A 6,000-nucleotide genomic window follows, 5' to 3' on the forward strand; every position below is an offset into this window, starting at 1 on the left:
GCACTCGATTTACTTGCAGTAGCCGGTTTTAAGTAAACTGGCGTTAGCATCTCAAAAGATGCATTGTCAAGAGATTTTCTTGGACATCGGCTTCGGCTGCAGCGGCTAGACGGAGCCGCCGACATGAGCGGAAAGACCGTTGTCCATCAGAATAACACGGTAGCTGTAGGTGCAGGCATGGGTGTAGTGCAAAATAGACAACGGTGTAGCCGCAATAGCCGCACGCAGTTGTTGCTGTTCTTGTTTCAGACTCTACCCTTTGTCTGGAGTACTTCCTCCAGCTCATTCCGGGGGATCCCTCATGGGATCATCATCATCTTAACCGGGGCTGGAGGTTAGGGAACCAGCCCTGTAAACGGAAGGTCGCCGGTTCGATCCCTTGAGCCAACAGTATGTGACTGAGGTGCTCTTGAGCAAGGCACCTAACCCCCAACTGCTCCCTGGGTGCTGCTGATAGGGCTACCCACTGCTCCAGGCAAGTGTGTGTACTCAGTAGTGTGTATGTGGTGTTTCACTGCATGAATGGGTTAAATGTGGAGGTGAAATTACGCTGTTGTGGGACTAAAAAGGATCACTAAATCAAACCACTCCCAGGCCAACCTGGTGATATAATCCCTCCAGTGGGTCCTAGGTCTCGTCACAGTAGGCCATGTCTGATAAACCCCCTGGGAGGTGGCCAGGGCCATCCTAATCAGATGCCTTAACCACTTCAACCTCTCAATGCGGAGGAGTAGTTGCTCTACCCTGACCTCCTCCCTGGATGACCGAGCTCCTCACCCTGTCAAGTAGGGTGTAGCCCACCATCCTGCGAACAAAGTTCGTTTCCACTGCTTGTATCCGCAATCTCACTCTTTGGGTCATTACCCAAAGCTCATGTCCACAGGTGAGGGTTGGGATGGGGACAGACATTCTGCCTTATGGCTCAGCTTCCGCTACAGTCCGGTACAGTGACTGCATTACTGCTGCCGCCTGTCCCAGTCTGTGGTCGATCTTGCGATCCCGCTTCCCATCACTTGTGAGCAAGACCCCGAGATACTTAAACTCCTCCACCTCGGGCAGGTCCTCTCCCCTTACCTAGAGTGGCCATACCGTCCTTTTCCAGGCTGATCTCTTCATCTCTTAACTCCTGTTTAGTCTCCAGCTTGTTGATGGTTGATTTTAAACCCTAGACCTCACACGTGATTAGTTAGTGGGTGGGGCTATACAGAAATTGCGCAATAAGCTGCAGTCTTAGTAAATCTGATGTTAAATTGAGCCACTTTGTGATTCCTATGAACAGGTGGAATGGAAAATTGTTTGGTAACAGAACGTAACTGCTACAGCTTTTAAGGTGGAATGGAAAGTTGTTTGGTAACAGAACGTAACTGCTACAGCTTTTAAGGTGGAATGGAAAATTGTCAGGCACCAGAATGTAACTGCTACCTATGTTCAGTCAGTGACATATCCAGAGCTTCCAGAAGGACTTGAGTGATGTTTTTGGTCACAACATTTTTTGGAAATCAAAATGTGATTGGTTGGTTCCTCTCTCACTTCACAGCTATACTGATTAATCGAATACGTTAGGCCTTCTCTTCAGCTCCTGAAGTCCTAACCAATAGGAGAACTGGCTTAGCTACATCTACCTAGACACCACAGAGAAAAAAAACGTTCTTTATTGGCCAAAGTTCCACTGGGCATTTCAAGAATTTAACCCTTAAAAAAAAGAGAATTACTATAATAGAGAGTTTGAATGGACTATCAGTTACAGACATGCAATTCTGTTTAAGATAGCTTGCATGCTTGATGCTTTACACAGTTAGCATCATGCTAATTACTGGGGTAGTTAGTTCTTAGCTGTCTTAGCCTCATAGCTCGAGTACAAGACTAAAAAAAGCTGCAAACGTCTACATTCAGAGGAAATGGAGCAAACTTGGGTGAATATTGATTTTGATATTTTTTTCCCGAAACAATTGCTCTGTGTTATTATTTATGCTTCTAACTTCCCGCAAAGTTATTTTCGGTACAGAGCAGATTCCGCATGTGAGAAATATTAAAATAAGGAAGAGAGAAGTGAATAAATAAAGGCGTTTGTGTGCTGCGTGGCCGGCGCTGGTAACAGGTGGCTTCTTTAATGTGTTATGGTAATGGAAATATCTGAATGTATGCGGCTCGGAAGTGTGTGTAGACCGTCTCGTAGGTTTTCTCACCAGCCATATGTGTTCATCTGAGGAAGCATATGGAACCGGCTGTGTGTTACAGTGTCACATATAGCATACAAAACAGAGGAGTTTGATCTGTAGATATTGAGTTTTTTTCTCAATTTTTATTTATTTATTTATTTTTTTTGCAATGTGATCTGACAGAGAGAAGCTTCCTGATCGGATCAGTTGGGAATATCTGATGAAGGCTAAGTGTGAATTGACTTTGACGGTCAGATCACTTGCAGTAGGAGCCAAACATTTGGAGACATGTGCTTTAATGTATGTATTTCATCATTTAAAGGAGGAATTCCACAGCTTTTTCAAGATTTCTTCCCAATTAAGCGGTTAAGATGTAAACAGAGTCGTTCAGAGCGGTTTGCTGTGAAATGTGCCCTTCATAGAAACTTGCCGAGTCAGAACCGTTCACAGTGGTGGCGGTAGGAACCGGACATCCACCTCTAAATCTCCCTCACAGAAAGTTACTACATGAAGTGGTTGTGAATTCACTGCCTGATGACTGAGACTCTGTTTTATGATCGTTTTGAGAAGGTTTTGGCCTTAAACTCCATTCATGGTGGAAGGATACGTACTATGAAAGGCGTTGTGAGGCAAAATAGTCCCTAAAGAAAACGTATTATTTCAGATTTTCCGCTTTTTTTCCCATCAACAACATTCCATATGAAACTCAGAAGACTCGTGTGGGTTCACGGGTGCTTCTGCATAGTAAATACTAAACAACACTGTGTTAGTGTTGTAGTCATGGAGACGCCTGCTTCCTATCACCACCACTGTAAAGACATCTGAACCACTTCACACCAGACCGCACTGAATCTCTGTGTTTACATCTCACACACTGAATTATGACATTACATCACATTTTGATCTAAAGTTTTGAAATTTAGTCCTAAACAAAAATAAATCATAAACTTAATACCAAAATATGGCAAAATAGTTTGAATATTGTCATCTGTTGCCTCATAACAGCATTATGGCATGTTCTGTTTGATGGACAGAAATGGAAAAAAAAGCCAAACTTTTGCATAATGTTGATGTTTACATCACATAAGTGCTGCTGAAACTTCCAGCATCCCCACTTTAAAACACCTTCCTGTGTCCCTTTTGTCCTGTATATCCATTTTTGCCATTTTTCCCTTGTTTGTGTAACTTCAAAAGTTGGAATTGTGTTTAAATTTCATAATAAATGAACAGAAATGGTCCAAAATTACCCTGAAAATCCACGTACCGTTTTGGAGATGCTAGGTTTTGTCTTGAGAGCAGTTTCATGTAGCGAGCTAATTGCTGCTAGTTGCCGTTAACACAAATGCAGATTCGTCTTCCCTGGATTTCTCTACTTTGTTTTCCCTGTTTTCCTGGAAAAAAAGGCTGCATTTATATTTGAGATGATTCTTGCTGTTGTTGATGGCTCATTGCCTAATTCCATATTGTCACTGTCTAAACAAAACTTCTCCAAAACGGTAACTTCATAGACGATGGATAAAACCATTCTTAACTGTTAATGTAAGTTAAAGCAAGAAGGTCTTATCCCAAGAACTTTCGGACCATGATCGGTTCATCCTGAGATGTTCACACAGCTGTTGTTTTTGAACAACAACCCGGCAAAAATGGTTTACTTCCATATAGTCAAAAATAAAGAAAAGAAAACATGCAGGCCGTAGCTGTGTAGTCACCAACATCTGAAAAACTATCCCGTATTTTCCGTAGGGGGTGCTTTCAGACTGAAAGAGGGGTCAATTGGGGTCTTGTCACTCGTGAAAAATTAGCCGGCTTTGAAATTAATCTTTCTTTGACAAGCTGACAAGACCGAGCCGTCAGTAAGAGTATGCCACTGTGCAACTGCATTTCGTTCATGATTGGCACCGAAGTGGCATTCCGGGGAAAAAAAGGCCCTGAAATCCTCAGGGGAGCAGCGGTTAAACTTGACGGGCTTAAGTCTCATCAGCATGGACTTTTGCCCTGAGGGAGGGGACCCTCATCCCACCCTCACGGCTTTGGGAACTTTTTTTTAAACCACGTTTTATTGCTTGTTTAGATCTCAGTCAGTGCTCCTGCTCATAAAGACGTCATCCGGAATACCGTGTTGTCTCCCTTATAAATTCCGGATTGCAGAAGTTGTCTTTTATTGCTCTGAGTTTGTTTTCTAACTAGGGGCACTACTGGAACTGATTCGGGCAGAAGATGCATTATTCCGGAGTTATGATGAATAATGAAATCGTCCCCGTGCACCTGGCGGAGCTTCGGCTTTGGCCTTTTCCGCCGATTTGGGATCCCGCCAAATCTCTCGTGTGCCCAAGCATGATGAGTCGCCCGTCGGAGCTGCCGGAGCTGGGCTGTGTGTGCTGATGGCGTTCCAGAGAGAGATTCTTGAAGCTACATTCCACGGCCACTTTATTAGAAACCCCTCCCTTGTAGTTCCACCTTGCTGGTGTGCAGGTTCGGAGACTGTAGCCCATCTAAAGGGAGTCAGAGGTGCAGTAACAGCCTTTGCTCTTCTGGGAATGCTTGGAACATTGCTATGAGGATTTGATTGAGCATTACTGAGGGCAGGTACTGATGTTGGGTGGTCAGTTGTGGATCATTCCATCTCATCCCAAAGGTATTGCATGGAGCTCCATCATCACTCCAGAGAGCTCAGTTCCATTGCTTCATAGCCCTATACTGGGGGGCTTTATACCCCTTTAGCCCACTCTATGTGGTATATATATGCACTGATCAGCCACAACATTAAGTCCACCTCCTTGTATCTACACTCTGTCCATTTTATCAGCTCCACTGACCATATTGTTTCACTCTGTAGGTCTACTGTTACAGACTGTAGTCCATCTGTTTCTAGTGCTTGTTCTTCAAAGATCAGAGCAGGTACTATTTGGGTGGTGGGTCATTCTCAGCACTGACATGGTGGTGGTGTGTTAGTGTGTGTTGTGCTGGTCTAAGTGGATCAGACACAGCAGTGCTGCTGGAGTTTTAAACACCTCAGTGTTGCTGCTGGACTGAGAACCAAAAACATCCAGCCAACAGTGTCCTGTGGGCAGCGTCCTGTGACCACTGATGAAGGACTAGAGGATGACCAACACAAACTGCAGCAGCAGATGAGCTGTTGTCTCTGACTTTACATCCACAAGATGGACTCACAAGGTAGGAGTGTCTAATAGAGTGGACAGTGAGTGGACACAGTGTTCAAAAACTCCAGCAGCCCTGCTGTGTCTGATCCACTCGGACCAGCACAACACACACTAACACACCACCACCACATCAGTGTTACTGCAGTGCTGAGAATGATCCACCACCCAAATAGTACCTGCTCTGTGGGGGTCCATGGGGGTCCTGAGCACTGAAGAACAGGGTAACAAGGTAAATGTGTGTGAATGGGTGCATGAGTCTGAGTGCTGAGAGGAGTGTGTAAGGGTCAGGCTGGGCTGAAAAGCTGCCACCTTTGGCTCCGACACCTTTGGCTGCTGCCCTTGGCCTTGGCAGCCAGTGATGACGTGACCTCTGTGTGACCTTTAGATCGTCCCTCCAGCAGGGTGGGCTAGAAACGATAGGGGCTCCGAGCTCAGGGCGCTGTTGGGTGATGGGTAACTTTGGGATTAGCAGCAGGAGGACAGACCCCACACACACACACACACACACACACATAGACCCCTGAGGCGTCAGAGCTGAACCTTGGTGTGTGTAGGGGTCTTGAGGGCAGCAGGGAAGACCAGCGAGAGCTAATCCCCAAAACCGGCCTCTCTGCCAAATACAGGGTTTATACGTCACAGAGCCGTGTGTATGTGTGTGTGTGCCTTCTGTGGTCAGATCT

The 6,000-nt window shown here is 45.4% G+C and overlaps 1 protein-coding gene across 8 annotated transcripts in view; it reads left to right on the forward strand.

The window, feature by feature from the left end:
• The window catches only part of LOC108413069 (transcription factor 4), a 296,629-nt gene that overhangs the window by 148,471 nt on the left and 142,158 nt on the right, over window positions 1–6,000 (forward strand). The gene's annotated exons all lie outside the window — the stretch shown is intronic.

Source organism: Pygocentrus nattereri, chromosome 16 (assembly GCF_015220715.1).
Source record: "Pygocentrus nattereri isolate fPygNat1 chromosome 16, fPygNat1.pri, whole genome shotgun sequence".
NCBI classification, from domain to species: Eukaryota; Metazoa; Chordata; class Actinopteri; order Characiformes; family Serrasalmidae; genus Pygocentrus; species Pygocentrus nattereri.